The 11741-nt window shown below is 47.5% G+C and overlaps 1 long non-coding RNA gene across 1 annotated transcript; it reads left to right on the forward strand.

Moving 5' to 3' along the window:
- The first annotated feature begins 340 nt into the window (after window positions 1–340).
- On the forward strand, window positions 341–2612 carry LOC140581355 (uncharacterized). Its single transcript, XR_011984450.1, has 2 exons — window positions 341–1013; window positions 1977–2612. It is a non-coding gene; the product is annotated as an uncharacterized lncRNA (long non-coding RNA).
- The last annotated feature ends 9129 nt before the right edge of the window (window positions 2613–11741 follow it).

An 11741-nucleotide genomic window follows, 5' to 3' on the forward strand; every position in this document is an offset into this window, starting at 1 on the left:
GGGCCCAGAGCTGATGTACGTTCATACTGCCAGTCAGGGAGCAGCTGAGCTGTCACTGCCTGCGGTTGCCGTGAGAGTCCCGGGGGGGGCGGGGGGTTGGGGGGGGGGGATGTTTCCCAGAAGCCTGACGCAAGGGGCACGGCTCAGCTTTCATCTCCTCTCATAAACCACCCCCCCCCCAGCAATCAACTATTTTCAACTGTGACGGGCAGGCGGGTGGATATGGGACAACTATACGATAAGGTGAAACGAGATGACACATATTTCAGCGAGATGCTTGGGAGTGTGAGTGTGTGCATGAGTGTGTGTGTGTGTGTGTGTGGGGGGGGAGGGGGGGGGGGTTTGCATAGATTACATTTGAGGTCTAAATTGTCCCCAAAGTGTAGTAAAATCTGGGTCCCTAATTTTGGGGACATCTTTTTTGAGGTCCGCATTTGGATAACCTCAGTTTTATAAAAATCTGTGAATGCAATCAAAAAAGTAAAAATGCCAAAAGTCTTGTTTTTTGGTTGGTTACTTATGGTTAAGGTTAGGGATGGGTAGAGGTTAAGGGTGTCATGATTGGGATTAGGGATTTTCCCATAGAAATGAATGGATGGTCCCCATTTAGATAGGTACACCAACTTGTGCGTGCGTGCGTGTGTGTGTGTGTGTGTGTGTGTGTTTGTGCGTGTGTGTGTGTCTGTGTGTGTGGGAGGGAGGAGGCGTAGAGCCGCTTAACGCAGTAACAGCTGAGCTCTGAAGGGTGCAGCCTGATCTCTGTGCAGCCATCTTTGCTTAGTCAGCCACCTGGCACCCTGCCCTCGGAGCGGATCGTGTTCTCTGCTCTTTTCCCTCGTTCTTTTTAGGTCACAAGTGAGTCTGGAAGACATCCTCGCCGCGTTTCATAAGGAAGGATTGCCCAACGAGGCCGGCGTCCGTGGCGGTGCCGCCTCTCACCACGGCTGTAAAATCCCCCTAAAAAGGCACAGGGGGACGGAGACGTCCCGGCTTGGCATCCCGGCTGGCGGCGGGTATTCCAGTGCTGTTTAATATCACTGCGCTGACTGCATGCGCCAGTCATTATGAAGTCAGTTTGCAATACAGACGGCAGCACTATTGCCTCACACTGCAGGGTTGAGGGTTCGAATCCAGTGCCTAGCTCTGTGTGTGAGAAATTGCCCTTTAACCTCTGTCTGGGTTTCCTCTGGGCAGGAGTGTTAATAGAGATTTACGCAAAGGGGGGGGGGGGGTTAGTTTTTACTGGGGGGGTCTGATTTTAATGAAGATGAATGAAAACACATTATTTAAACTAATTACTGCACATATATATGTGTGTGTGGGGGGGGGGGGGTAGAGAATATTTTAGGTCAGTTAAAGCCCTCCTAAAACAGCCCTAGCCGCACCCCCACCTCTGGGTATTCTGGTTCCTCTCTAGCAATCCAAAAACATAAACCCCGACCATGGAGTAGAGAGACACTGATACACACCTATTCACCATTATTTATATACAAACTATGAACAATGATGCTAGTCAATACCTGACAATTCGCATGACGAGGAAATTTGGGTCCCTGCTGTTAATTTTCCATCTGTATTTCTTCCTGATATCTCCTAACAATGTTTACATTTTTTTCTGTTTCTTTTTTTGTGTTTTTGAAGCCGGGGCTGGGAACATGGTAATGTAAAGGCCCCAGTTTTTCTCTGTAAACAGTCTGGCTCTGTTTAGACTTTGCAATTTCTTCCATATATACAAATTCTCAAAAAGTTTCAGAGAGCAAACTGAAGCCAGCTTCCTCGTCTTTGAAATAGTATGAACCAAAAACCAAGACTGTTTTAAGTGTTTTTTTTTTTTTAATTGTGATCACATTAGACTGTACTAAACACATTTTTAAAACTATTTTGGACTTACAAATTTATAAACAAATTCCATATATTATGTCTCATATAATATTTTCCATTCACATCCATTATCCGTGTTCCGTTCATTTTTCCAGCTGTCGGGCCAACGACAAGCAGGAACTGGAATGCAAAACGAAAGTGGAATCACACTGTGTTGGAACAAGGGAGTTGTTGGGATGTGACCTAAGGGATCTTCACAGGGTTTGGCTTGCCGTTCAAAAAGCTACACATACTTCGAAGGCCTGAAGATCCTCGCTGGCAAAGTCTGCGGTGAAGTCAGCTTCACGTTCGAAAAGGATGAGGGTTTCCCATTGCTTGTAAAGAAAAACAACAAGCAAGCCTTTCCCTTTGTGTTTACACCGTGGTCACGAACTCCACCAAAGAGAACGGGTTGTTCTGGCAGTTCTTAAAACCCACATTCAGCATTGCTCGTTATTAATTAAGCAGTAAAACTGAGCAATAATCACAACAGCAAGAAACGGTTTCAACAGGTAGATGAAAAATCAGCATGTATATGTGTCACGCCCCGCTCCGTCCGCTCCTAGTGTGTGCCACGCCCCCTCATTATCCACGTGTGCTTCCCCGATTGTGCCCAGCTGTTTCCTGTTTCTTTTGCCTTGTCCTGTGTATATGAATCCGCGTCTCCCCATGTATGCGAGATCCGTCATTGTAGTGTCCGTCGATGTCCGTACCTGTCAGTCCTTTCGTGATAATAAACCCCGTTTACCTGACTTCCTGGCTGCTCTCGCCTGCTTCCCTGCTCGCCTCCAAGCCGAACGTGACAATATGTCATATGTGGCTCTAAGCAACATTATTAGAGGAGGTAACCTTGTAATGAGAACTATTTCTGAAAGATAGAAAATAATGGCGTGCTCATCGAAAGGTTACTTGCGTCATTCATTAGTGAAAGTATCTCGTTATCTGTAATTATAAACTGCTGGTGTATGGTATATGTACAGGAAGGTCAGAGTAAGATCCTACTGCTGCTGTACATCTGGAAAAGAGATAATAGGTAAATAACTGATTCAAGGCCAAAACAGACGTTTTTAGTTCTAACATGAACCATAAATGTGGGGCATCATTTTATCGTTATACTAAAATCAATATTTTTATGTGTCTCATATCAGAATGAAAATATATACAGACGCACAAGCATGTATTCAAGCATATGTGAGTACAAATGAATGAACAGTATCAGTCGAATTCTTTAGTACACTTGCAGGAAAGTAGTTTTTAGTCATATTTTATCATTTTATTATTTTTCTACGAATACTTGAAAATACACATTGCAATATAAAAAATAAAACATGAGTACCAAAGCAGCGTTCAAAAAAACTGAAAATAATTTCTAAGTCTGGAGATTCCTCAGAATAGCTACCATTTGTCTTGGTAACAAGCTCGAGGCATTTGGTCAACAAGTTAGAGCAAATAATATGTCTCCCCAGCTGTTTTGCAGAAAAATCACAGATTTTCTGGCTACTTGTGGTTTTGTTTACATTGACTCTTCCATTCAGTTTGTTCCATAAAAGTTCTCCAGGACTGAGGTGTGGAGATTGGACGGGTCGGGTCATCCGCCTGAGCTGTTCTTCACTTTCCTTCTTTGCCAGATACTTCCTGCTGAATTTTCAGGTTTGCTTGGGTCATTATCTTGCTGAAGAATGAAGGAGTACAGAATTAGCTGTCATCCTAATGGAATGACATGACCTTGAAATATGATATGATGGCCATGATGGTTGCAATTGGCATGGATTTACCGCCGACCCTGTCATCAGCAAAGCAACTCCAGACTATGACGCTACCTCCTCCATGCACAGCACACACACAGACCGCCAGTGCTCCTCTGCATCATACACATATACAGCAGTCAGAGCCAAGTACTGACCCACAGGCCTTACACTCATGTAATTAGACAAGTATATACAATTCAAACCATTATAAATGTACATACGCACATGCAAAAATCATGCAATGAAAGTTTACACATACAAAAGTAAATCTATAGACACACATGCATGCATATACATGAGCAAATTCTGATATATACCCTCAAAGACATGGTCATCCCTGCACATCACACACACACACATATCTATGGACATGTACAGATACTCTCCAATAAACAGTTATATAGACATACATGCAGGAATGAAATGTCCATATAAGCAGAGGTAAAGGAACAGCTTGTAAATGGTAATCCCATGAACAATGGCCACTGAGCATCACCGATGGATGGGGATGACCAATCAGATGTCATCTACACCCCGCCCCTCCCCCACCGCATCTCAAAGATGCACCCTGACCCCGGATGGGTAACCCCCATGTGGCAGAAAATCCGCATGCACTGCGGGTGGAGCTGGGGGGGGGGGGTTATGGGCTTGTCGCCGGTGCCAGACGCGGGGAGCCGTCGGCAAGTTCATGAGTTCAGTGCGCCGCGGAGACACGCTGCTCCCAGCACGTGGCGAAGGGGATGCGGGCACGCATGGCAGACTGCATCTGACAGGGCCGCAGGAATGCGACGGATCCGTATTAAAGTGTGACCTTAAGAAGCATGCGTGTATCGCGCTTGTGTGCTTCTACTAACAGTGACTTTCTGACACCTTTAAGATGTTACAATGTTACGCCTTTATACATTGATCCACCAGACTGATTGTTTGTTAAGTTCCTTTTATTATTTCCCCAAAGATTTCTTTTTTTTCACAGTAGAGGTTGTTCAGCGAAGCCTTCATTGTTAAGCAAATAAGTACACAAAAGAAAATAATCTTCAGCAGCACAGTGGAATAAAATGAATTCAAATGGTGAATGACTAAAATGTCATTTTAAAATAAATAAAATAATAATGGAAAGAAAAACAACCCAAAAATTACCTTGGCCTAATTCTGTGAAGAGACTATAATTTCCCCACGTATGTACGGGGACGAAATATGAAAGTTCTTTCTCAGGGAACCAAAATCAAACACGATCTGTAAGAGCAGTGGCTCTCGCACGGTGCGGAATCTGGTTTCCTGAGAGCGAGCCGCACAAACAAAGCAGAGTGACATGTCACTAGGTCTCCACACGGAAATGATGGTGATTATTTGCTACGATTCAGGTCCAGCTTTGTCACTTGTTCAGAGTGCAGCTATGAGAACAGCAAGGGGCCTCTTTATATCAGCTGTGCCTCTTTTCACTGCTAATTAGCATAGCATTGCTATGGACATGCAACAGACCAGTTACATTTCAATGCATTTTACACCAGCAAATAGTGCAGGGGATATGAATCCTCTAAAGCTTACAGCCTGATTCCCACACATATTACCACCCTGATCACATGTACTGATGTTCATACTGGCATTTGTAAGTAAATTTCTTCAGGACCTTGATGAGATAGGAATCCCACAAGGACACAGATTTGGATGTGGATTGCAGGGACATGTGCTTACCAATACTGTGGCAGCACCATGTGTGTTTAGGGGGTCAGGGGGCTGATTGGGTTCCTACCGATGTTGAAACCAAACTTACACCTTGGGAAGCTGTCAAGGTTGAACAGATTCAGTTTATGCTCTTTTGGGAAGAGGGGGGTGCATTTTTAGGCCCAATTACGTTCATGTATTTGTTTAGTAGTCGCTTTTATCCAAAGCAACGTACATTTGAGAAAGCAGGACCAGCAGGGCACTCTGGGGTCAAGGACCTGGCTCAAGGCCCCAATGGCAAAATCACTCTGCCAAACCTGGGATTTGAACTAACAACCTTCCGATTACATCCCATAATGTCCCAACCTGCTGAGCCACACACTGCCCCCAATTTGCTGGGGTTTGGGGATGGGGACGCCACCAAGCTACACGTTACTCCCGAGCAGGGTCACCAGCTTTGGAAACACAATCGCACGTTCCTAGGAAAGCAGAAGCCCTCCTAGAACACGTCCTTCCCTGTGCCACACTCAGGCGCTCTGGGTCATGTTCGTCACGCTGCTATTTGTTGACACTTTATTAATAGGTTCTGCCTTCGTCAGAGGATTAAGGTCTCCACCAAGCAGCAGGTTTAATATTAGCATGGCAAAGGTGGGGGGTGGGACAGGATCTGGCCTGGGGGGGGCAGCACATGCATCCGGGGCAGATAGTGTTTTCACGTGGGAGACAGGAATAGCATTTACAAATCTGTGGTGTTGCATTGCAGGCAGATAAACAGGGTCCTGAGAGGGCATCACAGGGGCCCCGTGTGACCCCTAAAAGGGGCGGGGCCTGGAAATGTCAGGTGTCAGGGGTGCAGGAAACGCGCTGCCAGGCGGGGCTCCTGATATTTATAGGCATTTGGGGGTGGGGGGATGGTGGCCTCGGTGGCATGCCACACGCTCACATTTCCTGGCTCCAGTCGGGCACGATCGCCTCGTTGCATAGGGGTATCGTTTAGGGAGCCGGTGCCCACCTCACAGGCACGCTGGCAACAGACACGCGGATCCAGGGCCAAAACCAGGCTCTGATTCTGACTTTCCAATTCAAGCCAATCAGCATGCTATCTCACACCTATAACCCGCCTACCTGACGTACGTAACTCTGCTTTCAGACTAGTTACCCATGTTTGTCGCGGCTTATTTTCCTCTTGAATTCCTCACCTATGCCCGACACACTTCATTTGCCCCCTTCAGCCTGCTTGTTTCTCAGGGAGTTTTGTCCGTTTAACTTCCCATAAGGGCTGGTTATAACACACTTAGCTGCCTTTCTAAGTGCCTGTCCATTTCTTAAATTATGTGTTTTCTGTTTGCCATACTGTTATGGAAAGGCACAGCAGACAGACCTTAGCAAAAATGTTTTTTCACTAGTGCGCCCTGTGACTGGCCTGGCATCGCATCCAAAGGGTCCCCTGCCTTGTAACCAGTGCTTGCTGACATGATGGAATATGGATAGATGGTTTTTTTCTTTATAACACTGATTCGCTTTTGTCATCCTGGTCTCTCCCTCCATCACGCTCAATCGCACTCTCTTCAGCACACGTGCAAGACGCAATACGATCATTTCAGAGCCATGTCTGTCCATGGAAACCCAGGGTGAGCCACTAGGCCAAATGTCACCAAAATGTGCAGACAGCCTTCTGCCACTAGGGGCATCGCTGCGGCACAGGGGCTGTTCATACTAAAACAGCATAAACGTTTTATCATCCCCTGCATCTGAATGATTCCTAAATCACTGCCATCAGACTCAAATCTTCGGAGCCTTTTCCAAATTTCCGTCTCCTGGCACTGCCGCAGTAGGTTATGCTGGACACATGCCAACATTTGCAGGCAGTGAGCCCAAGTCTCCGCCCCGCATCCCCACTCCAGATTTTAGTGATCTTGTTGTTTTTCTGTGGTGTCCTGGACACCATAGCGCTGCGCCCCCACCCCCTCGCCCCCACCCCTCCAGTGTTCCGTGAGCCGCCCACCACGGCCGCAGTGCGGTCTTCCTTATTCATGTCATGCCCGGGCATTTCAGGGGGCCAAGGGAGCAGAATTTTCCAGAAGCCTCTGCATTATAATAGAGTTGAAACTGTGCCAACCTGTCGGTTCTCCGTCCACCCGCCCTCGTTCCACTGCCATGCACGCACACACCGCATGCATGCTAGCGCACGCACACACCGCGTGCACGCTCGCACTGGCCCCCCGATCACTCTCCCGATGGCGGCACGCCAGCGGACTCAAACACATACTCACACAAAAATATCCCCGATCCAAACATATCCTGCTGGCTCGGCAGACAACTTTCCATGCCACTGCGATGACATTGGATAGCTCCCTTCCCACTGATACTCTCTGTGCCAGGAGAGGATGCGGGGGGGGGGGGGGCAGCCCCTGCAACTTATATCATTACTGAGCACCAGATGTGCACAAGCAATGAGAACCAGCTATAATCCACAGGCTATTATTAACTTTTTTTCCAGAATGAGTTTTGCTTGGTGTCGTTCCATCTATCTCTCACTTTTTCTCTCTCTCTCAAACAGAGGATAGATCAGATCAGAGGCATGTTTCTTGCCTCCGCCCCGGTTATGGTATCAGACCAGCGGGGTCACGCCGGGCATCTGACCAGTTCGTTCGCCTGGCCACTGGGCACAGAGGTTCCTGGAAACCCCGTCTGTATATTATTATACAAAGGAAATGCCTTTATGGCTCTGACCTTAGGGCATTGCTTCACTGCTTTGTTTGTCGCCATGGTACTAGCGAATTGCTAAAGATGCACATAAATAGCCCCAGATAAACATGTGCGACCAGTCCTTCTCCTTTTTCAAGATTTTCAAACTTCAGTTGAGTGATTCTCTGCATCCACTGCACTTCTTCTCATCCGTTCTGAGGGGGCAGCCAAGCCAATCAGGCCTGGAAGGCACTGGGGTACCTTCCTCCCCCAGCAATTGATTAGACTCCTCCATCTACCAATCTTCATCCATACTTTCATGTTCCTGTGCAGAAGCAAAGAGAGCCTGGAGCCTATCGCAGGAGACACAGGGTTCGGTGTATGGGACCCGGATGGCTTGCCAGCCCATTCACAGGCCACACACCCACACACTCCGGGCAGCTGAGAGATACTCATTCTACTGACTGCATGTTTTTGGACTGCTGGAGGAAACTGGAAGTACTCAAAGGAAAGTCATGCAAGTCGCGGAAGATTGTGAAAACCCCACACAAGAGGGGCAGCGGGATTCAAACCCACAACCCATGCCGCCCGATCGGATGTTAGATTTTCTCATTTTCTTTGAAACTGTGGAAGACGACATGGCACACACTCTCAGAGCTTTTGGAAAGTGACTCTCTGCTGCCGATATATAAATATATATGTATAGTATCTGGACAGCAGGGGCTGTGGCAGATTTGCTGGGCACGTTGCAACTATTTGCGGCCTTATGTAACACCAAGAAGCCTGTCTGCGGCGTCAGCAGCATTTCATGCCACCGGGGGCCCTGGCCAGCTTGCACATGTTTCAAAGGTCAATGGATGAGAAATGTGAGCTGGGCAAAAGATGCAGAAAGGCCAGCTGCAAGGCCATCGAGGCACAGGCCGGCATGAGGGCGTGGCCACCTGCATCAACGTGCTCATCATTGGCCAGGGATTCCCTGGGGTTCCAGAATCCCTAGGCTAACTGACCAATTAAGACAAAAGACAGATGTGTTTAATTAACAACGCACATCTTTGAGAAAGTGGGGTCAAAAAATCCTTGGAGAAACAGCGGTCAAGAGCTTTACTTAAAGGGCCAATGGTGAAATCACTCTGCAGAGGCAGGGATTTGAATCTGCAACCTTCTAACTACAGACATTGGGGCCTAACCCACTTAGCCACACAGCAGCCCATTTTCATAGCCCTCATCTGTGGCACTTACCCATAATGTTACACTTTAAAAAAAACTGACTGGGGTAATTCACTTGGGCGAACTTGAAAAACAATATGATTTCTCAGCAAACTCCAGTGCCGTTTGGTGTTCGACAGTAACTACTTGCGCAAAGTCAGCTTCAGCACCATCAATCAAGGCTTGCCACTCCGCCTTGCATCTTACACTCAGGACCGACAGAAACAAACACAATCCCGTGGTAACGATAATACCAGCTGTGTGAATCTGAGACGCAGCCATAAAACGTTCTGCCTACTGACCTTTCACTGCCTTGTTTAGCAACACGGATTTTAAAACTTTCGTTTCTGTCCAAGAGACAAGGGATTATTTAAGCCTGCCGACGTTCTGCTCAGGCACACTCCGCTCTGCGCTTCCTGTTTTGTTGGCTTCAGATTTATTACAGCTTTTTTTCGTCTCTGAGGGAAGGTGATACTCAACGACACCACCGGGACGCAGTGAGCGGCAAACGTCATTACACATTTGCCTCGAAATAGCTGCGGTGCACCTTGATCTCGGGGAAACGGATCGAGACAAGGACTAGATCAGCTCGACTGGTTGTGTCCTTACAAGGCCTGCCCACGTTTAGGCCAGGCGCTGCCCCCAGTGGGCCACTGGGCTGTCTCCAATAGAATGCCGCTCGTCCTGAAGCTGACCCCCAAAAGTAGAGAGCGGGCCCTTTCCCTCGCACCTGCGTTTCACCCAGCCAATAAAAACATTCCCAGACGCCCTCGCTTCCTTCCTGTGACACTCTGAGCCTGACGAAAAAAGCCATGTTGGATGGTATGCTGATGAGTTTTGTTTGTTTATTTTGCTTGCAGAGCTCAGGGCATCACAATTTGGTCACATGGCCAAACTTAAAGCTTGTGGCGTGCAGCTCCACAGGTTACTGTGCACTGTCTGTAATTCAGAAGGTCACCAGTTCAAATCCCAAAGTTAGCAGAATGATTTCACGGTTGGGTCTGTGAGTAAGGCCCCTAACCACCAATTGTTCCAGGGACTGTCTGACCCTGCAGAATGTATATTGCATTGGATAAAAGCATCTGAAGTAAATAAATTGCACTGCTAATGTAATTCATCTGAGAGGAATAGAGCTCGGGACCAAGCCCATTTGTCTTGGGTTTGAGCTGTAGATCTAGTGTTTCTGGGCCTTCGCTGTTGTGTGTCAAGATTTTCTTTCAATCCAAAAATAAATTGCAATTTTTTTTTTACTGGAGGGGCCATTGTGGGACAAAGTCCAAGGAATTTACAGCGAGCAAATAACACAGCAAGATGAGATTGTGACAAATATAGACCATTTATTTATTTATTGCAGACCATAAAAGCTCCAGTCAAAGATTTCCGCTTCATCCAGCTGTTGTCCGAGACATGAGCCACATGCAGCGGATCAAGCGGGATGACCGCTGGCTCCTCTATTTTTATTTTGGTAAGAATTGGGGAAAACTAGGGAAATAACTTGCAGCTCTCATTTTCTGCACTTGAAAATGGCCCCAAATAAATGAATTATTCCTTTATCCGTAAGTCAGGTGAAAAGCTGGCTGGCTGTTCAGGAAGATGGAAGCCGGGACTGATCTCGCTTCCTGCGATAGGAATCCAGTTTGAGGTCCACCATGTTATTTTTGGCAGAATTATGACAGACAGTAACAAGCTGTGTCCCATTGCAAGGGATGATCACTCTTTCAGGTCAAGCTCTCTCTGTCTCTGTCTCTGTCTCTGTCTCTGTCTCTGTCTCTGTCTTTGTCTCTGTCTCTCTGTCTCTGTCTCTCTGTCTCTGTCTCTCTGTCTCTCTGTCTCTCTCTCACACTCAAAGGCAGGGATACAGGGGAGGGTGCACCAAGAGCAATTCCATACCCCCCAATGCCAAAACACACGTCCACATGTGGCACATCTGGTCAGCATCTCGCCGTGGCTTTGGCAGCACGTTACAGTCCCGGGATCCGACAGTAGGTTTTCCCATTAACTCCTCATGAACTTCCTGTTCTCCACCCCCTCTCCCCCAAGTGCTCCGTCTGTGTCGCTTGGAAATGCTGAGGTCCTTCCTACCCCCCAACGCTTTTCATCAGCTGATCCAGATCCTGCTGGATGGAGTCACTGTCTCCATGCGCAGAACGCAGCCGTCCGAGTTTTTCGTTTTTTCCGAGGCCTGTTTTAACCATCCCCCCCCCCCGTCCTGCCTGGCACTCCACCCCTTGCCATGCTACTTGCTCCAGTTCTGCGTTTTGACTGCACTCCAAGACCTACAAGAAAAACATTCCAGGCGCACAAACAGCCTCGTTTTCATGTGGGAATAGGAGTGGCGTGTTCCATTTTACTGCTATACCAGAAAGAGATGGGAGAAGAGAGAGAGGAAGGGAGAGAGAGAGTGAGTGAGAGAGAGTTAAAACTCCCAAAAAAAGTTTTTTTTGTAGTAGGGAACTTCAGCGCAGTGAGCAGCTGCTGCACAAGGCCAGTGGTGATTTCAGCCATCATGTGGATGACGGTCCTCTCTACAGTGTGCCCAGAGCATCCAGGCACCCGCTTGACATCACTCGCTAAATT

This window comes from Paramormyrops kingsleyae, chromosome 20 (genome assembly GCF_048594095.1).
Source record: "Paramormyrops kingsleyae isolate MSU_618 chromosome 20, PKINGS_0.4, whole genome shotgun sequence".
Classification (NCBI taxonomy): domain Eukaryota; kingdom Metazoa; phylum Chordata; class Actinopteri; order Osteoglossiformes; family Mormyridae; genus Paramormyrops; species Paramormyrops kingsleyae.